Source organism: Lacerta agilis, chromosome 3, assembly GCF_009819535.1.
Source record: "Lacerta agilis isolate rLacAgi1 chromosome 3, rLacAgi1.pri, whole genome shotgun sequence".
NCBI classification, from domain to species: domain Eukaryota; kingdom Metazoa; phylum Chordata; class Lepidosauria; order Squamata; family Lacertidae; genus Lacerta; species Lacerta agilis.
In genome coordinates, this window is record NC_046314.1 from 2857392 (window position 1) to 2880049 (window position 22658).

The 22658-nt window shown below is 43.6% G+C and overlaps 1 protein-coding gene across 6 annotated transcripts in view; it reads right to left on the reverse strand.

Annotated features, from left to right (window-relative positions):
• The window catches only part of EHBP1 (EH domain binding protein 1), a 274386-nt gene that overhangs the window by 249740 nt on the left and 1988 nt on the right, over positions 1 to 22658 (reverse strand). The window lies entirely within an intron of this gene.

Consider the following 22658-nt stretch of genomic DNA (forward strand, 5'->3'; position numbering starts at 1 on the left):
GCAGTGGTAGTAAAGGTAAAGGGTAAAGGTAAGGTAAGGTAAAGTATCCCTGGATGGTTAAGTCCAGTTGAAATCAACTATGGGGTGCAGTGCTCATCTCCGCTTTCAGACCGAGGGAGCCAGCGTTTGTCCACAGACAGCTCTGTGGGTCATGTGGCCAGCATGACTAAACCGATTCTGGCACAACAGGACACTGACAGAAGCAAGAGCATGGAAACACTGTTTTTCTTCCTCCGCAGCAAAAACTACTAGGTTGGCAGAAGCTGGGACAGAGCAACGGGAGCTCACCCCAATACACGGATTTGAACTGACCACCTTATGATCAGCAGTCCAAGAAGCTCAGTGGTTTAGACCTCATACTTGCAAGAAAAGTGAAATAAGGAGGTCTTTAGTACCCATTTGAAGTCTTGTAACAATGGTGTCATATGGACCTCAATTGGCATAACAGAATTCCACAAAGTGTGGGGCTACTGCAAACAAGACCCTCTCCCTTCACCTGCCAATCTAAATAATTTCACCAGCATTCACACATACAGGACCTCTGAAGATGACGATTGCAAAGTGTGGGAAGGCTGATATGTATGCAGACAGTCTTTTAAGAAACCTGGTTCCAAACCATTTAGGGTTTTAAAAGTCAAAATCAACACTTTTAGAGGTGCCCAGAAACACATTGATAATCAGCACAAGTGATACCATGTTGTTGGAGTCATTTATGCCAACTGCCTTAGTCTAAATAAACTCCTAAATAAATAGCCCAGTCAACATCTGGCCAGCAGAATTCGACACCAGCTGAAGTTTCTAAACTTCCTTCAAAAGGCAGCCACATGCAGAGAGCCTATCCTTTCCAGATATTGAAGTTTTGTAAACCCAGTGAATATTTCTGATGGACAGCTATATAAATATAACTGTGTGTATTCAAGGAATGCAAGTTTATCACTACTGTATAAGGCAGACACTGCATGGCATATCAAAGGTAGGGCACTGGTTCCAGCCAGAGGGTTAGATGTTGCTGTCTCCCAGCCTCTGCAAGCTACTGTCTCAGGTGGGCAGGACTACCTATCAGTCAATCACCCAACATGACCATTACACTGGAATTCTTCAAGGACCCCAATCCCACGACCCCCACCAACCCACACAATCCCTACCTTCAAAGACATTATTTATATCCTAGGCTGGAAGCTGATTTCATGTAGGGCAGCAGAGGTTAAGGTGGGCACCTGGCACCAAGTCCACACAATCCTTGTAAGGCAAGGATTGTGTGGACTTGGTCAGCATGTGTAATCTGCACCTTCAAAGAGTATTTCACACCCAAAAGAGGGGCTTGATCAGAATCTAGATGGGCTGTACTGCCCACTCCGATTTTGATCACCATGGGTGCACACTTTTGTGAAAGCCCTACTTGGTGGTTTCTGGAGTAACACAAAGCATTAGATTCATTCAGCTTCAGCTTGCATCCAAGGTTAACAAACTGAGGTAAGTCATGCTTCCATACTAAGTAACCAAATAAAACTACAAATTCTGCAGTGAAACACAGATGATTTAGTCAGGAGTTTTCTTACTACAATTTGGTTCCTATACTATGTGTTATATTTCTTTATCACTCCATCAAACAAGTCCTGTGGGTAGTTTACAAACAAAAATTTAAAAGCAGTATACATCAACTCCGTATAAAATCAGAATAACCCCCCCCCCCAAAAGCCAGCATGAATTCTACAGGCTTCCCCCCTAAGTATTACCTGCAATGCAGCATTTCTAGTACTAAAACAAAAATATGTAGTACTGTAGTACTACTGGATGTGTCTTATAAACATCAGAGCGACCAAGGTTGTCATTAGCCTAGTCATCGCCTCCCTGCTATTTGAAAGTAAGCCTCCCTACAGCTAGAGCCAAGACATTCCTGGACACATTCCAAGCTTTCACAAAACAGCCATAACATCCTACATGCTTGATCAAAATCTTGTGTCATTATACAAGGCAAAGGATAAACCAAGACCTATCTCAGGTCCCATAAAATACATGTCTTATTTTTTTATTAAGTACCGTATAGTTCTGGGCACCTGCCCCCTCCTGCTGCGGCCGGCGTTGCTGCTACTTGGTCCAGCTGTCTCGGGGCACGCGGCCCTGCTTGGCGCCGACCCGGCAGGCCACCTCCTCTTCCTGCTGGCTCCCGGAGGCTCGGGGCGGTGGGCGCCGACCTGGCAAGCCTCCTCCTCCTGCTGCAGCTTGGCGCCTGGAACTGGCTGTTGCTGCTGCTGCTGAAGTACTGACAAAGTGCCCAGCAGCGCCACACGGAGCACCCCGAGCCGCGGCAGGAGGAAGAGGGAGGAGGCGGCTTGCCGGGTCAGCGCCCAGCAGCGCCACACAGAGCGCCCCGAGTCGCAGCAGCAAGAGGAGGAGGCTTGCCAGGTCGGCTTCCAGCAGCGCTGCGCTGAGCACCCCGGGCCTCCGGAAGCCAACAGGAGGAGGAGGAGGCTCTTGCTGGGTCCCGCTGGCTCGTGGCTCCAGGCGGCGCGCACTCCGGCTCTTGCTGGGTTGCTGGGCATTTTGACGGGGCTGCACCAGCAGCAACATCCGGGTCTGGGTGCCAACCCGACAGGCCTCTTCCTCTTCTTTGGCGCCCTCTAGAACTGCGCCCAGCACTACGGCTTATTTTTGGGGTATGTCTTATATTTTGTGAATGCTTGAAAATCCTGCCATGGCTTATTTTATAGGCACGTCTTATTTTATGAGAAACAGGGTACCCTTCCTCTTGGCAGCACGGCTGCCACCAGCTCAAGCTTGAAGTGGCCAAGTGCTCGTCATCCCACCCAATTATACAGAAAACCGGCCACTATTGTGCCAAACGATTTGCTGGATTCAAACAACGTCTTAAATTTCTGGCACTGAGAAGCAATAGCCAAAAGAGGGCAGAATGTACAATGGTAAGAAGTGAAGAAAGCGTTTGAGAAGAATGACTAGACAGTGGATAAGAGCAAAGAGCGCTAAGGAACAGAGAGCTGGGGAAAGTAGGGGCAATGGAAAAGGAAAGGTGTTTCATTCAACTTATAGTCCACTTTTTGACTACAGTCCCCAAAGCAGTTCACAGCACTTATAAAGATGCAAGCAATACACACTAAGAACCAGATGGATAACACTAACAAAGTAAAACCAATACACTCTGCTGGATTAGGAGCCAGATATCTGCTATTCTTTCCCAGAGAATAATTATTCATTTTTGTTCATTAAAATATTTGTAAATTTTAGACTATTTATAAATATTTATATATTTATAAATATAAATATCATAAAAATGTCAAAGTGGTTTACAATAATATCTCTAAATAATAACAGCATCTAAAAATTAAAACTCAGTCAATCAACTATTATGGAAAAACGTTTTCTTAATTGCCTGCATAAAGGTGGAGGCATGGGAAACCTTTCGGCAGACATTTACAGGTTGAAACAGAAGGCACCTGCAGCATCTCTACCAGCAAAGCATTCCACAGGACTGGGCTGTCAGCTGAGCTGTCAGACGAGCCTTGTCATCTTGGCTTGTTCAACCTTGTTCGACCAACAATGCTCCTGCAGATAATCTCAGTGATCAAACTGGGATGTAAGGGTTCAGGTGGTCCCCAAGGTACCCTGGACCAGTGAGTGTTTGATGGCCAGGGAGTGGCGGAGGGAAGTAGACAGAATCAAAATACAAAAAGGTAAGGGATATGCAGAGAATTTGAGAGGAGAACTGGAGGACGCAGCAACCAAAAAAGGAACAAGGAACTTTCTGGAGAGGCTGGGGATAAGTAATAATAAAAACCTTCTGCACAGGCAAAAACCTGAGCAGACCACAGCTGAAGTAAATGGATGGGAAAGAAGTTTACTGAAAGGCAATACAGTGTGAGACAGCTCTTGTCTTGAGCAGATGCCAAATATGCGAATATATGTTACAAATTGAGGGTAACTAGCCAATCGAGCGTGTACACATTATGCAAATCCTTCTCCAATGTAGATATTTGTTTATAAATATTCCCAGAAGCAAACAGATACAAAATGAATGAGTTGAGCCATTTAAACTCCGGTTCATCACATTTTTATAGCTTTCCAAGCTTGTTCAGACTTGTAAACACCAGGCTACATTTTACAAATATTTTAGTTCAGATATATTTCATACCAATTTTGTCAAATTCTCGTGCTGATTGCTGTGCATCTTTCTCTCCTGCCACCTCCCCCCCAGAGAGGAGGACAGAAAGGGGAGACAAGTTCTGCCAACTAGTTCTGTGTTCGCACAACAAGACAAGGCTGACTAGGGCCGGGCAGGATCTGGTTTTCAACATCATGATATATCAGCAGCTAAAAACTGGTATATGCTGATATATCACGGTATCTGGAATGTATCTCGGCTGTTTCTTCCTCCCCACCTTAGGATAAAGGCAGGCAAGCAGCAGCCAAGCACACGGAGCCTGAAAAGCACATTCTCAGGCTTCATGTGTATATCTGCCTTTGCCTTCATCCGAGCAGCCGGGCTGAGTCTTTCCTCCTGGAGCGACCAACTGTCCGCAGAGGAAAGACGCAGCCTGCCCACACAGGTGAAGGCAACTTGAGCTGCCAATACATGGCAGCTGGGGAGCCACGATGTATTTATTGGCAGCTCAAAAAGTCTGAAACCGGTATTGCAATGTGAACGCCATACCGGTTTCTGACAATAAATCGGATTATCACCCAGCTTTAAGGCTGTCTACACTTATTTTCCCGTAAGAGAGATTGGAAGGCCACATTCAGTGTCAAGAGCAATGCAGCAGAGGCGGCTTGGGTAGGGAACGGATTCTCTGCCCCCAGACTCAAGCAGCTGCCATTACTGGCTTCTAGCAGTTGGTGTTTCAGCCTTGAGAAAGTTCACATAAAATATATACAAAGTGTTGAATACTTTTCAGTTTCTGTAGTGATAAATGTTGGGTGGTTTATTAAAGTAGCCTCTAAAATAAGCTTCTAAGTGGTAGAACATGTGCGTTCCATGCAGAATGACCTTGAGTTGATTCCCAGATTACCCAAGATCCTATGATGGAGGATGGTAAATCAGCATAGCTAAGAAGTGCCTGTGCCTCAATTGTGGAGGACTTGTCTGTGTATGAGATAACCCATCATCTTAGAACTGATCCACTTCACATGAATGCTAAGTAACTATGGCACATTCATTCATGCATAGAAATCAACTGTATTTTTCTATCATGGCAGAGAATGAGATCTACCAAATGGAGTGGCATTCAGGACATTCTAAAAACTAGAATATAGTCTGCAATAAATTTAGGCAAGGCACAATGAAACAGACAAGCTACTTGGTGCAATGTGGGCAGCTGTCTAACCTTCCATTTAAGTTAATGAGGGTGAACAAGGTAAGCCATGATTTTATAGGATTTAGCTTCCCTTGGTTCTAATGAGCCAAGACCCCACCATAAGGCCAACTAGATAAATTGCAAGCAAATATGGGCATTAAAGTGATCCTTTAATTTAATTTCCCTCAGATTTGCGATAAATGCGAGCACCACAAATTATGCAATCCATAAAAACTAGGTCTTTCATTATGCTTGCTGGGGGTTGGACAGATTTCTCCCCCCCCCCTCAATAAGCTTACAAAGCTTACCAAGTCAATCCCTTCACAGAAACAAATACCATACTCAGAAGCCATACAATGCTTATGACTATCCAAAATGAATAGGCAGTCCCTGCAGTGCCTTGCTTACCTGGCTTAGGGAAGGAGGCACAGGAGCTCTGATAGCTTCCTAGAGCCCTCCCACGACCTTCCCAGAGCACAGAAAGCAGCCCTCCACCTTGAAAAGAGGGGTGGTACCAGGGGTTCTTGGCTTTATGTGATTTCATGTTTATCCTTGGACACCCAGAATCAAACACTTGCGTAAACTGCAAGTTAAAAGGTAAAGGGACCCCTGACCGTTAAGTCCAGTCGCGGACGACTCTGGGGTTGTGGCGCTCATCTCGCTTTACTGGTCAAGGGAACCAGCGTTTGTCCACAAACAGCTTCCGAGTCATGTGGCCAGCCGCTTCTGGCGAACTAGAGCAGCGCACAGAAACGCCGTTTACCTTCCCACCAGAGTGGTACCTATTTATCTACTTGCACTTTGACATGCTTTTGAACTGCTAGGTTGGCAGGAGCAGGGACCAAGCAACGGGAGCGTACCCTGTCGCGTGGATTCGAACCGCCGACCTTCTGATCGCCAAGCCCTAGGCTCTGTGGTTTAGACAACAGCGCTGAGGCTCCTTGCTTCTACACAGTGCTATTTTTCTTGAAGAATAGATACCAGAACTCACCATGGAAGCCTCCCATGTTGTCTTATAATGGCAATGGAGCCTACCTGTTAAGTGTCAGAACTGAGCTCCGGTGAGTTCTGGCTGAAAAAAAAGCCCTGCTTCTAAAAAAAGAGAGGTACATACCAATTACGTTGGGGAACTATAACAGTCCAAAATAAATCACTATTGTAAAAGAACTTTGTTAATTTATGAAACACAGAAAAAATGCTTTCCTCTCCCATAGAAAATTTATGTAATATTTAATATTTAATTATAATATTTATAATCAGGACAATTTTTATGTTCCAGTATAAAAGATGCATAATTCACTTTAACTGAAATACAGTACAATGAACTGTATATTCATTAACCAAGAATATATTCCAGAAACTTGTGTAGACAAGGTTCTATCCTTTGCACATTAACTATTTCTTATTAAATCCTAGCGGTGTGATTAAAAAGCATGGAGGTTAATACATATTAAGATTCTCTAGCATTAAATGAGACTCTAGGGTCCTAACACTGGGAGGGTCTAGTGAACAGCCAAAACACATGCATTCACCAGGTTGCAGCTGCTGCCAAGCCAATACTGAGCTGGACTTAGTATAAGGCAACTTCCTATATGTCACTGCATGCTATACCATACAGCCCAATCAGCATGTATCAGACCACAAATTGCACAATTCTTTTGTCACTATGCTAACAAGTATCAACTGTGTTAACCTCCGCTTTTACAATCTGTATTACAGGCTGCCTCAATTTCTTTTTCAAATGATCGGCAAATAAACAAGTAGAGACTGTCTACATGACTAGTTCTGAAGATTAGATGGTTTAAAGCAGTGGTGCCCAAACTTTTTTCAAAGAGTTTGATGAAGTGGACATGTGTGAGAGCCGACCAAAGTTGTTGTGCTTTTTTAAGGATTGAAGTTGCTGAGCTTTTTTTAGGATTTTACCCCAGGACATATACTGCCATGGGGGCCTAATCAGGCCCCCGAAACGGACTTTGGACATGCCTGGATTAAAGAGAAGTAGACAAGCAATGAGAACAGGGTAAGCTTAAAACAAAGAAACTGCTGCAAGTCCCTTGAGAGCATCTTTCACTACTATCAAACTTAGCCCCTATTTGTGCTAGATCTTCACTGCATTTCCACAGGAAATGCATCGAGCTTTAAAGAACTAGACCCTATCAGCAGCTGAAAATCACAGTCGCTGAAAACTTCCAAGAACATGGTGCCACTGTATGCTATTATGTGATATTACGGTTGCATTCTACACTGTGAAAAATATTTGTAAAAACTACTTTTTTCAGTCTTAGTAGAATTTCAGCTATAATTCAAAGAGAAAAGGCAAGACTAAATAAAATGGAAACTAAAAACAATCCAGATATACATCCCATGATACAGGTGAAGGGAAACAGCTTTTAAAAAGCTAAAAGTTTTAAGTCCATGGAATTAAAGGTGTCTGGAAACAAAGATGGATGATTAAATCTGACTGTAACAAAAAAAAACTATGCAATATTTTTTATGCTGAAGAGTCTGAGCACGCTTGCTTGGGAGCCTTTACTCCTTATTTAAGTGGCCACTGGGTTATACTTTTAGATTTTATCCTGAAATATCAGGAATAAAGCTCTGCATAAAAAGTCGGGGTTTTAGAAATCCAAGAAAGTACCAGGACACAGGACTCACTTTGCTAAGTATAATATAAGGCTCTTCTGAATCATGTTTTTAAAATGTAGGTAAAACTACCATAGAAGCTACTTATACAACAATAAGATAAAGTCACTGTCCATGTGATAATGCAAGCTGAAGAGCAATATAATTTCTGCACTTTTGCATGCCATATGAAGGGCATCAAGAGACAATGAAGATGTGCCACTGTTTGAAGGAAACCTCTCTTTGTGTGTTACAAAATACATAGGACACCCCAAATTTCTAAACACCTTATCTCCTTGGAACACTCACCACAGGACCATAGCATGCCTTCAAACAAATTAGTTTTTGCTTTGTAAGCTGAAGACTTACACTTTCACAAAACGCTAATTAAAATATGGACAAACGTATGATTGATAACTGGAGGCTTTCACAATACATGTGGCAGCTATGCACCTTCTGTTCATATTTAGGTCAACATGTGGTAATAAATCTCTGACATTTAAAATAACCTCCGCTGAAACAATTGTGGAGTATCCTAGCATAATCTGTCTACTCGAAACCACATTTTATGGTTATGCTAAGTTCTGTTGTTATGGTGCACTCTTAAAGTAATGGTGGGGAATGTATGTGGAAGGAAATTCAGAGGAATCACACATCATTGCCATTTGCTTTACTGAACTGTGGAAAATTTTTCCAAAATGTCTATGTAAATATATAGCAAAGCACTAAAGTTTTCCTGTTGTTTCATATCGTGTGTGTGTGTGTGTGTGTGTGTGTGTGTGCACCTGCCGTACTATGGGAAAGGGAGTAACAATTTAGGAGGGAGGGTAACAGAGAAGTAAATGAGTCATCTTGAGTTGCTGTAAAGAAGGTGTGGTGAGGAAGTGGTAGAGTCATCCCAGAGCCTTCAATGTAGCCTTGCTCCAGAGTTACACTACACTCAAAAATTAAAATGGGCTCTGACACTCTGGACAGTCACTCAGCACACCTCCTACCACCAGGAAGTGGGGGGAGGGGTTCCCCCTAAAGTGCAGTTGCCTGTACTGCAGAAAGACAACCCCTTTAATAATTCTCCCCACCGCCACCGCCACCACTGGGTGCTGGGAAGAGCTCTGAGCAGCTGCAGCAGGCAAAGGAGCCATCTATTTAATCGCTCCCCAATCCCCAATGTAGGAGTTATTAAACAGATGGCTCCCTTTCTTGAGACAGCTGCTCTGTGTCAAAAGGAAAGGGGGTCAAATCTTTAAAGCAGCCAACCTACCCAACTGCAGGAATCTGTGTGGGCCCCTTTAAGAACCCTGCTTGTTGCTTGGGCACTGGAGAAGAAAAGGACACAGCAAAGAATCAGCCTGTATGATCCCCTTCAATGTCTCAGGCATAGCCTTGCTCTATGTTAGGGACTTCAAGGGGATAAAAATAGTTTCTCTCCCTACTGCAGCTACATGATGCTCCTCTCTGTGTGGCATCTGCACCACAACTACTTGCTCTGCCTTGTCTCCCAGTAAGTCCATCAGCAACAAGGATATTGGGAAAAACCTCCACAAAGGCATGTTGCCCTGAGCCACCTCAAATCTGGTGTTGGTAGCCCAAATTCATTAGTCAACTTTCAATAAACATCTCACATTGCTGCAAAATAGAGAGACTGGAAAATCCCTGGGTCAGATTCCAAGCAAAAATTGTAAGTCTTCCTTCTCTAGAGACTTTATGTTTCCCATATCCATTGCTGTAATGAACACCACTACAACTTATAAACCCAGCAAGTACTCGTGTCCCTGGATACCTTTCAGGATGGCGATAGACATAAACAGAACACAGCAGATCATTACTTCTGGTAAGTAATATAGGGAGAAATTTATCATCTCACTCATTAATGTGAATGCAGGCATGGCTCATCAAGTGGCATTTACTGGCAAGACAAATTTTTCATAGATGTGGAACCTAAAAATAATTTTAGGGCAAGCCCACTTGCATTAATCATCTCCAAGCATTCAGCACTTTTCTTGGCACTAATGGACTGTTGACATCTTAAAACTTTGTCTGGATAGTGTATGAAGGTATCTAGTAACTACTTAATTTCATATTCTCGGAAATTGGTGGGGGTTAGGGGGAGGAAAGAGAAGAACAAGGCATGCAGATCCTGAAAATTTGAAGCAGTTAACGTAGCTGGTTCCAATAGATTAAAACTGGTAAAAAGAAATGGTATTCTGACTGGACATTCTCAAGGCAGGCAATTTTAATAGGTATTGGCACCCAGATCTCAAGAGAAAGCTCCTATAAGGCCACAAAGAGGAATTTCTAAACTTAGTGCAATTGGTTTTTTTTAGCTTCTTTATTTTCACTTAGATGCATTTCAGTCTACAAAAAAAATGAAATAGAATATATCTTCTGCAAGAAGAGCATAGGGCTGTAATTTTATTGTTTCTACAATTCCAGGAAGGCAGCAAAGTGAGCTGGGCTTGCTTGTGTAAGGCTGCTCTGATCTACAGGTGCTGAAACTGTAAGAAGCAGGCTGCCATCTCCTCTGAAAATATTACCAGACTCTGTGCAATTAAAAAGCAGAAAAGAGGGACAGGTATAGATGTATTCTGCTACTGCCAGAGGAACAGACACAGGTGGGGGTGGGGGTTCAACTGTGCAAATCAGGGGTCAGCAAACTATGGCTTGGGGGCCGGATGCAGCCCGAAAGGGTCGCAAATCCGGCCTGCACAGCCATTTGAAAACCCCCGCCAAGTGTCCAAGGCCGAAAGGCCGCACTGGCGCTTACCTCAACACAGCATGGGGCAGCAAGCATCTGTAAACTCCGACGCGGCCTTTCATTCATGGCTCCCACAGCAGCGGGGGGCTGAGCAGAGAGCGAAGCGGGAGGGAGCAGGAGGGGGGTGGCGGCGGTGGCTTCAGCAAGCTTGTGGGGCTGGTGCTGAGGATGAACCTGAAGCTGGGCTTCCTCTTGCGCGTGCTGCTGCTGCTTGGCTCCTTCCTGGGGCTGCTGCTACTCTGGCTGTCACTCTTGCCCCACACCGAAGAGCCCAGCCCGGGGTACAGAATCCGGGTAAGTCTCTGTTTCCTGGCCGAGGGAAGGCAGAGGAGGAGGCGGGGTCTCTGCGCCCAGACGGACAGTGGACCTCCCCTCCGCCTGCCCGCTCTAGAGGTGCTGGGCCGAAGCCCTCTTTCTGTCTGCCTGGGCCGGTGGACTGGGAGGCAGAGGCATCGGTGGTAGCAGTGGCTGATGCCCATTCCCAGGCTGAGGAATGTGGTGCTGGCGAGGCCTGAGGAAAGGAGAGGGAGCAGCAAGGGGGCCGGCGGGGAGTCAGGGCCGGTGAGGCAGCAGTGCTTGGGCCCTCCTTCCACAGCGGGGACTGTGGCCGCGGGGACTCCCGACTCCGGCTCTTTCTTCTTCCTCTCTACCCCCCGCCCCATGGTGGTTCATATATTTTTTTTCAAAATATAGTCCGGCCCCCCACAAGGTCTGAGGGACAGTGAACCAGCCCCCTGCTGAAAACGTTTGAGGACCCCTGGTCCAAATCATAGGCTTCCAGGAAAGTCCTCCTAAGGAGGAGGTGCACCATCACCTCCTCCAAGGCAGATGGTTACTTCTCCCTCCTCCACTTACAAACATTACTCATTCCCTGGATCCTATAAGGTTACAGCATACTTTACAAATATACTTTATATCTGGAACACAAGTACAAAACGACAGAAACTGCTTACTCTGGAACATCAAATAGCTGCTAAATCCACAAGGCATCCGCTACTAGAATATAAAACGTTAGCTCCAGGACACTCAGGCACACACTGATAAACAGCATATTTAAAGCCACACATATGGAGAAATTGACATGTGCAGACTTCCCTTGTGCTTACTCCCTCATATGCTCTGCATGGTCATTCAACCCTCTGGAGCAGATTCCAAGTGAACACAGGGAGAAGGGTCTAGTGGGGAAGCCTTGCTGTGAGATCAGGAGTCCATTCCATTGATGCACAGACAGCAATTAATACAACCCACAATCTGTGAAACTATCAAAGGGTTAGTTTGGCCCTCTCAAGCCACTCAAGCAAGTACTTAATTAGAACACAATATTAAGCAATGGCCAGCATTTTTAAATTTCCCAGTATGTGCTGCTACTTTTGAAAGGGAAAAAAAGATTTTAGCACTGCTTTAGGAGCGATCACTACAAAGGAAACACACACTGATAGCAGAGTGGCAGCTTACAACAGACAGCATTTTCATTTCCTGGATTCTCTGACTTCAGTGAGGATTTAAATTTATCAGTAATTTGTGCTAATAGCATTAATGTCTGTACTCACACATAAAAAGTGTGTACTTATTCATGTACTGAAGACAATTATCTTTGCCCTCTAATTGTGGATTACTTGTTGCAATGAGTTTTAGTGTACAGTACTTAGTTTGGATTGTATTTGCATATTTTAACATCTCTGTAAACCACCCAAATAACTTAAGTTATATAGGTGGTATACAAATATAATAAATATATAGTTTTAACTTAATTGTATTCATGAATAAGAAGCAAGCGTAGGTTGCACAATTAAAGAGGCTGAATATTGATCTTGCATACATTCACACACCCCGGATAATAGTTATTAGGAAACAGCAGGTGGGGAATGAGAGCCACTAAGACATCCCTCCGTTCTCTGCCCCAACACCTCCCCAAATCTGTTGTGTAAGGTTCCCCAACCCTCCAGAGCACATTTAGGGGGCACCAGGGCATGAAGGAAGAAGGGGAGTCCCATTGCAAGAGCAGACCTCTATGCATGTAGCAACTTAGTAGAATCTTGCCCAAGTTCACTGAATTAAATAGAACTTACCTCTAAGTAAGGGACGTGGGTGACGCTGTGGGTTAAACCACAGAGCCTAGGGCATGCTGATCAGGTCGGCGGTTCGAATCCCCGCAACGGGGTGAGCTCCCGTTGCTCGGTCCCTGCTCCTGCCCACCTAGCAGTTCGAAAGCACATCAAAAGTGCAAGTAGATAAATAGGTACCGCTCCGGCGGGAAGGTAAACAGCGTTTCCGTGTGCTGCTCTGGTTCGCCAGAAGCGGCTTTGTCATGCTGGCCACATGACCCGGAAGCTGTCTGCGGACAAATGCCAGCTCCCTCGGCCTATAGAGCGAGATGAGCACCACAATCCCAGGGTCGGACACAACTGGACCTAATGGTCAGGGGTCCCTTTACCTTTACCTTTCCTCTAAGTAAACCAGCTGGGGGTCAAGGATGTAAAAACATTAAACCTTCTGTCCCTATGAAACAGCTTTTGTGCATTTTTGGCCAGCTACTGACACCTGCCTCTATTCCCATTTCCGTTATCCTGCTATCCAAGCAGTAGTTTTTTCTCTCTCTTCATTGTGTATTGCACAGCAGTGCTTCTTGAAACTAAGCATAAATAAAAGAAATACAGTACAGTAATTGAATTCTGAACCATTCCCAAAATTCCCTATTCTGCTTGGACAAAGAATCATCACACATAACTGAATGCAGTTCTCTGTGTGCCTACAGATTTGTGAATTGGCGCACTAATCCAACACAAGCATAGAATAGGTGGGACCTGCAACAAAATGTTGCAGCATAGAGTGCTCCTGTTCACTTTTTCTGTGAGCCAGCCAGTGATTCACTCCTCTACTTTTTAACCTTCTGCAAGTCTCACTGGTACATCTCTCTTATGAATGGCTGTTGCATTCTGTAAATGACAGCATTTAGAGAATTGAATCTGAATTAGAATATAGGATAACTAAGTTTGTTCTGGTATAAATTTTTGTGTGCATGCACACTTCTTCAGATACACTGAAGCAGAAGTCCAGTAGCACCTTATAGAACAACTAAGTTTGTTCTGGTATAAGCTTATCTGGTATAAGTGTATCTGAAGAAGTGTGCATGCACACGAAAGCTTATACCAGAACAAACTTAGTTGGTCTATATTATAAGGTTCTACTGGACAAGTTTTTTTTTTAATTATTATTATTTTGACTGCATCAGACCACCACGGCTACCTACCTGAATCTAGAATATAGGATGACAACTAAATCAGGTTATCTGAGGGTCAAACTATGTCTTTAAGCAGCAGTTAGGGTAGTGATCATTCATATCAGAATCACAATACAGGGGCAGGTTAACCCTTTCCTCCCTGTAATTTTCTTGCCAAAGATCACCCATCCATCACCCTTTCCAGCAGATACACCACCAGAAGCAAATAACAGCACGGAAGGGAGATTTGGGGCAGGAAAATGAAACTGATAAGGACTAAATCTTCCTCCCCCCCCCCCCACATGCTACAGTTTTGATCTGGATTGAGCCCTGTTATTATTACTGATTAAATTTGTTAGCTGCTTGTCTTGTACAAGGCAACTCAAAAGTGTCTTACATGGATTCAGCAGCGCGTGTCCGGGGGGGCCGCCGCGATGGCACCCTATTGGAATAGTGGTGCCGGGGGCGGTCCACTCCCTACGCACTCCCGTTCCTCCACCAGTGTGCCCCAGCCACCTTCGCACGGGTGGGCAGGCTGCCTCTTTCTCCCGGGAGGATGAGGCAGTCAACCCGCCCCTCGCCTGCCTGTACAAAGGTGGCTGAGGCAGCCCTGCAAACAGAGCCTGACAGGCTCTGTTCCTGTGACTGCCTCAGCTACTGCCACTGCCTTCGCATGGCCACCTGATCTTTGGGCTCTGGAGTGAGTCTTCTCAGGGAGGTGCATTCTGGCACCTTTTGGTCTAGAAAAAATGCACTGGTGTGTGTGTGTGTGTGTGTGTGTGTGTGTGTACATCACTTGTAGCTTGGCCCTCATACTCTCCCCTTAAATCAGCCAGTCAAGGAAGCAGGCAACAGTTACCTGGGGGCGGGGGTGGCCAGAAATCCAGTGTAGTCTCTGCTTCTCTGCAACTTCTGTGATTGGCACAGCAATTTTTTGTGGCTGGAGAGCAAAACTTTAGTGGGAGAAGATAAGGACCCCTGACTCTGCCTACTTACAGCTCTCCTTGGAACTTTACATACAATCCTTTCTACACACACACACTTGGAAGTGTACCCCAAGGTTCTCTGTTAGAGAAGAACCAGTTGTGTACAGTGGTACCTCAGGTTACATATGCTTCAGGTTACATACGCTTCAGGTTACAGACTCCGCTAACCCAGAAATAACGCTTCAGGTTAAGAATTTTGCTTCAGGATAAGAACAGAAATCGTGCTCTGGCGGCACAGCAGCAGCGGGAGGCCCCATTAACCAAAGTGGTGCTTCAGGTTAAGAACAGTTTCAGGTTAAGAACGGACCTCCAGAACGAATTAAGTACTTAACCCGAGGTACCACTGTACAGGATAAAGCATCAATCTATGCACTATTAATACAGTGGGCTGCTGAACTGATCAAAATTTGGACCAGGCCAAAGAAGATACACACATATGGAGGAGGGATGGACAATACATTTGATACCATTTCTAAAAATGAACCTACTGGCTTCTTAAATATGAAGCTCCTACACATAACAAAATTGCAGAGAAGGTTATGGGGAAAAGAAGAGAAAAGACACTTAAAACAAGTCCAAAATCTAGTGTGCAGTATTGGAAGCAGTGTCAGAAACTCAGATATAAGCTTATTGCCAAATGGCACCTTAAGCCTAGGTTATGGTCACCAAAACAGAATTGTCTAGGCACCATTTTCTTCCAAATAAGGTTAGAAAAATCTCAAAGAAGCCCCACATCTTTGGAATGACCTTCCCTGCCACTCCCCAGCTTTCGTTCCACTAGAAAGTGAAAACACCAGCTTGACTTTAGCCAAGTCTTTGGGGAGGGGCGTTTGGTACACTACAATGCCAGAATGTTGATCTGTTGCTGTTGTTTGTGCTTTAATTTGGATTTTGCACAATTTTACTTTTTGTCTTCGTTTTTATGAAGTTTATGTACCATATTTCCATCCTGGCACCATTGGGTTAAAGGCAGATGATATGTATTTTAAATAAATACTGTATTGGCCTGAGTATAAATCTCACTTTCCCCCCAAATTCTGACTGTGAAAAGTGCGGCTTACATTCGCGACCCTACAGCATGCAGCCAGAAGCATGGGGCGAACAGCGCCAGGAGCGTGGCAAGGTGGCGCCTGCCCCATACGTAGTCCCCTGTCTTCTCCCCAGAGCAAGGAAGGGAAAAGGCGGCCGGCAATGCAGCATGGCTCCCCACCCCTTATGCAGCCAGGAGCAGCGTGGAATGGAGTGGCTTATATTCGGGTATTTTTTCTTTCCCATCCTCCAATTTTAAAGGTGCAGCTTATATTCAGGTGCGGCTTATATTCGGGCCAATACGGTATATGAATGTTGAAATAAAAGCTTCTTGCATCCTTTATGGGTGCCCCCTGCTTACACTGTGCATTTTGCATTGCATTTATGACTTGGCAGCTTCCAGGCCCTGCAGAAGGCATTCTCTTAATATCCACAACAGTGAGCTGACCTAAGCACCCACCACCACCAAACTCAAGATCACAGAGCTCTTCTCTACAGCAGGTCAATCTGGTAAACAGAATTCCTTTATTTTATTCTTTGTGAATGCCAAGTTTATGCAACATTCAATTGTGGAAAAACTATGAAAAAGAAAAACATATGGCAAACATATTTAATAAGAACTGGAATCAAGACCGACTCCTTTTACAAAACTACATACTGTACATTTAGTTTAAAATGCAGGGACTACCTCCAATTAAGTGCAAGTGATACGGAACTATTACACATTGATATGAAGCGAGTTCTCTATTTTCAAAGGGCAGCATTCAGCAGAAGTGTTAAATTTTATAATTCACATGCCAAGCTAAAGAAGAAAATACATTCCAACCAAGATAGATAATGTGTGCTTGCCAACACATGGGCAAAATGAAGTGAATTAAGGAAGTGACACCCACTTGTAAAGGAATCTCCTCGTTTCCTGGCATGTCTTAATGGATACATTGTATTTTTGCACGTGGGAGAAATATTGCAGTGCCATCAGATGAGCTTGAGTACATGAAGTGCTCAGTCATGTGTGCAGATGAGGTCTTGTGAAAATACAGGTCTCTATGAAAGCTTATGCATAGGGAACTAAAATCAAGGAAGCATCCCGTGTAGAAGGTTTATAACCTAGACCAGTGGTTTTCAACCTTTCTGAGTCCACGGGTACCTTGGACAACAACATTATTTCTGCGGCTCACCTGGGGGAGCCACTTACACTGGGTTTCCATTACAGTAAATGGAGATTCCCCCATTCCGCCCCACCCCTTTTCAGCACCATTTTTGGCACGTGTGTAATTGGGAGCACATGTGTCTAAGGAAACACAAACAACACTGCTGCTGTGCAGGGCTGAGTTGACAAACATGGCAGCCCCAGCCTTCCTTTCCCTAAATTAGTGTGCACATAGTAGGGAGGGGGGGTGCAGAGGGCAAAACAAGATTAAGATCGGAAGCAGAAATATTTTGTCATTGCCGAGGGAAGGAAAGCAAGAAACACACAACACAGGACACACATGCAAATATGGTGCTTTCCTTCAACGTCCTCCCCGCCCCCATAAAGCTGGGTGACTGTTAAGGAGGAGGGGGTTGCCTGGGAGGAGAGGTAGAGAAGAAAAGGGGATAGGGATATTGCATGTAGAAGGAGAGACTCCTCACCTTCAGGGTTATTTTTTAATCCCTCCTTACAGAGCACATACACATCCAGGCACACAACCATGAAGCTACTTTGTTATTTTATTGCATTCCTCAAGCCCTCTGTACAAAACTAAGGAACTGTTAGATATTGAAGCTGAGGAGGATTCTTGTTACTGTGTGTATGGAGATTTAAGAAGATAAAAGCCATTCAAAAGTGTTTCCTCACTTCTTTTGCCAGTGCAAGTTAAAGCTGCAGACTCCCCTGAATATTCCTCAGAGAGAAAGAGAGAGATAATGCAGGAAGATATGGACTGCAAGTTAATGAAAAACGCCCCCCCCCCCGCTCCCCTGAATGTTCCTCAAGTCACCTCAGGATGCCACAGCATACCGGCTGAAAACCAATGGCCTAGACCAATGTCATGCCCTACAATGGAATGCAGCAGTGTATCACTCTTGCTCAGATGCACATACACTCACGGCGCTATCCCACACTTGAAGCCAGTGCAGGCAAAGCAAGCACCAATCTATGAACCAATTGTAATATTTCTGCTTGCAAACCTTCTATCTCTCCAGGAGTTGCTAGAATGTGCCCCTTATAAGACAAAGCTTACAGTTAGGTATAGTTCTAGCAGCATGTAGCATTACTCATAAAAAGCCCAAGAGCCCCACAATTCCAGACAATTTCTAGAGCAAGTAGGAAGTCATGATATCAGAGAAGAGAATAGGGTGGGACGAAGAGGATTGCATACCAAGGTAATGATTTCTCCTAATCCACAGATCTGCACATGCAATAATAGGATGCACACAATAATGCATACACACACTCCAAACAGATGGCTAGCACAGAGTTTATAAAACCTCAATCACATTGGACAATACCATCCAGTCCCACAAGTTACCAAGACCACATGCAGACAAGTCATGACCACCAGCAGTTGCCCAGGGTCAAGATTTGTGCCTAAGAGGCTGGAATGTTCACAGCTAGCAAAGTGTACAATGGCTGATTCTTTACTTTGAGTGTTGCAGTGTCCCCTTCTACAGATAGAAGGCTTGCCCATTAAGATATTTGGTGCAACAATACCCATTAACTTTGACAAGAACTTGTAGGTTATACAATGGGGCTGATAGGAGTGGGGGAAGAGAAGACAGAATTTCAATCAGACCTAACATCCTATTTTCTATAATGGCCTGCTGGCAATTTTAGACATACCATAACTAACAGGATAAGCTCTGGGACTATCCATTTTTAATAGTTAGCATTGTTAGGGTCAAGAATTATGGAAATCCCTAAAACTGAACACAGAAAATCTCTTAACTATATGCAGGGCAGATGAAGCTCTGCCATGAGCTAATCCGTTTTTAGAGTAAAACCAACTATAAAGATGCAGGAAAGTAGAGCAAAAGCAGTTTCCCATTAACTTTGCACAGCCAAGTCCCACTTCATTTGAGAAGTATTTGGATGAACATATAAAAGGACAACTAAAGTTAGATGCAGCTTCATTTGAAATGAATATGTAAGAGTTCTTCAATGAACAAAGTAATTAAGTATTATTTTCATATCCATACATAAGTAGCTCAGAATGAAAAACATACAGATCTTTGAGGAATACATCAGAACCACCCTCCCCACCCCTTCCACCACTTTCATGAACAATCTTTTCTTACAACCCCACTTTCCTCCCTACTGTATTTTAATACCTCATTGTTGGTCAGTTTAACATATGAATGGTCAATTATTGCTACAAAAATTGCATTGTTTTGTTGGAATGTTCAAATGCCAGTACATTAAAATAAGATCATGTTTGCTAGAGTCTTAATCAAAAGGACACTTACAATATGACCCCCAGGGCAGACATTATAATCATGATCCTTAATTGCCACATCATGGCAGACTTGTCCTCTCAAAGGCAGAGGACAGGAAAGCATTTTAATCCTGCCTTCCTCAAACCAACACACATAGCATTTAACTTAGAAGGTCTAAACTGTTCAACCGACATACCAAAATAAGCATCAAGACACCAAAAGGAAAGGAGGCACTTTGTTGCCAAAATATCGTCATCCAGTTTTGCGTATAATTTTAACTTTAACACAGATGGACTGTATTTCAAGACTGCTTACTCCCCCTTACAGAGAACAGTTGAAATTCAAGATATCCTTTGAGTTAGGTCCAAGTCTATGCAGAATCAGGCATACAAAAACCTCTTGAAATGAATGGGCTTAGGCATGCTTACATTCACATGTGATCAGGCGGCACATTTTCTAAATATGTAACAATAATGCCAATAATGCAGGCAAAAATCCTGCAAACATTCATCCTAAAAAGATGAACTCACACAGACTGCTGAACTGCCTAAGAATGAGCCTTTTCATCCCAAGATAGCTTAATTAGCCCTCTCCACAATCGCTACAAGCAGGGCTACCTAAGGGCCATCTTGCGCTGCAGGGAGAAGGGATCAAGATTTCAAGAAGCTCTCTTTCTTTGCAGCTTGTATTTGATGTATTTAATATTTGTTTCATTTTTCTGTAAAGCACTTTGTATGTTTCACCTGTAATATAGCACATAAATATATTAAATGAATATTATTATTATTATGAGTTTGGCTGCACATCAAATGAAGATGTATGACAGAATGAGAGATGACAAAGATTTTCATTCTCATACATAACTTCAGACATTGAGAGTGTCTACAGCCAAAGTGACACTGACTCAGAGTATGCAAGTTAGATCAGGGATTAGCTGATTGTGTAAGCATAAAGGTAAAGGGACCCCTGACCATTAAGTCCAGTCACGAATGACTCTGGGGTTGCGGCACTCATCTTGCTTTACTGGCCGAGGGAGCCAGCGTTTGTCCACAGACAGCTTCCGGGTCATGTGGCCAGCATGACTAAGCCGCTTCTGGCAAACTAGAGCAGCGCACGGAAACGCCGTTTACCTTCCCGCCGGAGCGGTACCTATTTATCTACTTGCACTTTGATGTGCTTTCGAACTGCTAGGTTGGCAGGAGCAGGGACTGAACAACGGGAGCTCATCTCGTTGCATGGATTCGAACTGCCGACCTTCTGCAGGATCTAATCATTGTACTAAAAATGTACAATGTAAAAAGAGGAAGAGTGTTATATCACAACATTCAATTGCAATACTTTTATTTGGATCTTGGTTGTAAACCCTTCAGGGATAAACCCTTCAGACAAGGCAGACATAAAAACAATGCCAGGTAAACAAAGAAAAATTAAAAACAAAAATAAAACAATTTCATGATTATTCCTAGAAATATCCCAATAAAGAAATTTATATACCACCAGCTGAAATTTTGGCTGTCAAAAGCTTCTTCCCCTCCCCCAAGCAAGATGTGGCTACCCCAGTACACTTCTGGGAATCATAGAATCAGAGTGACTGAATATATTTTATTAAATCCAGAGGCCACCAGTGAATTGGGTGGAGTAAAATCACAGACACACACCTGGGAAATGGCAGCAGATGGGTCCTCTCTCATTCTTAAAGTTGCGTTATTATGCTTTTTTCTCATGGCTCCAGTACCTTTAGTGGGTATAGGACAAGTATAAAGTTCACCTGTTGAATTTATGCTTATGATTCAACCCTCTCCCTAAGAAAGGGATGGTTTTAAGTAAACTGTGGCAAATGCAGTCCAGGTGAAGTTTTAGAAATTGCACTGAACAGTATCGTTTTCTGTATGAAACTTCCCACCCCAATCTTAGAAGACATTTTTTTTTCACAATTATGTTGATTCAGTAAACAATCCATTTCCAAAGAAGCTAGGCTAAAAACAGAACTACAAATCATGAAGTCCCCTGTCTCATGAACTTACTAGGCGGCATCAGGCAAGTCACTAGTACAACCCTAAATACAGCCTACCTTGCAGAGTTGCTGTAATTATTACATCAAGGTAATGCACACAAAGGACCACAAATACCAAGTACAAATGGAGGAGTGCGACTATGCACTAGGGTGATAAAAGGTCTGGAAACCAAGCCTTATGAGGAACAATTGAAGGAGTTAGGTATGCTTAGTCTGGAGAAGAGAAGACTGAGAGGTGATATGATAGCTATCTTCAAAAATTTGAAGAGGTGTCTCATGGAAGATGGAGCAAACTTATTTTATGCTGCTCTAGAGGGTAGTCTCCAACCCCATGGATTCAAACTGCAAGTAAGGACTAAACATTAGGAAGAACTTTCAGGTGTTAAGAGCTGTTATACAGCAAAATGGATTCCCATGGAAGCTGACGGACACTCCTTCATTGGAGGTTTTTAAGCAGAGGTGAGACAGCCATTTGTCAGGGATGCTTTGCTGAGATTCCTGCATTGCAAGGGGTTGGACTAAATGACCCTTGTGAGTTCCTATTAACCTCATGATTCTTTTGAGTACCCTGCACAAGTGGTGAACGTGACAGCAAGAATTAGAAAACAGATTTTATTTATTTATTCAAAAACATACACACACAGTACCTGCTACTGAGAAATATAGAGAAGTATTCTCTATCTAAACTGATATTGCAGAACAGAATAGTGAACACAGGTATTGCATTCTGTCAAAGAGACTGCATTCTTTTAAGTTAGTGATTTGGCTAAAGCAAATATTTCTTTATTCTTTTTTACTGTGAAGAGAAGCAGAAGCATACCAGTTTTTAAAGCATACTTTGCAGTGAATGTTGGGGGGGGACACACAGGTGCAAACAGCTGATTGGCTAGACTGTTCTGACTAATTTAAACTATGTCCCATTGGGTTACTGCAACACAGAATTCTTGTCTGACTAAGCAAATAACTTGAGATAATTCCCAAGGCTGAATCTTGGCTGTTCCCATTCCAGAGTTGAAAGAAAGTATTTTCAGACAAAAGCAAAAGTCAGACATACGCAGAGAGAAATGAATAATATTGTCAGCCCTGCTAAGCCCTTTACATATCCCTCTGGCATAAACTACTTACAGTCAAACCTCAGTTGCTGAACGCAATCCATTGCAGAAGACTGTTCGACTTTTGAAACGTTCAACAACCAAGGTGTGAACCAAGGTTCCGATTGGTTGCAATAGCTTCTTGCACTCTAGCAGAAGCCGCATTGGACATTTGGGTTGCGAAAAACGTTTGAAAACCAGAGCATTTACTTCCAGGTTTT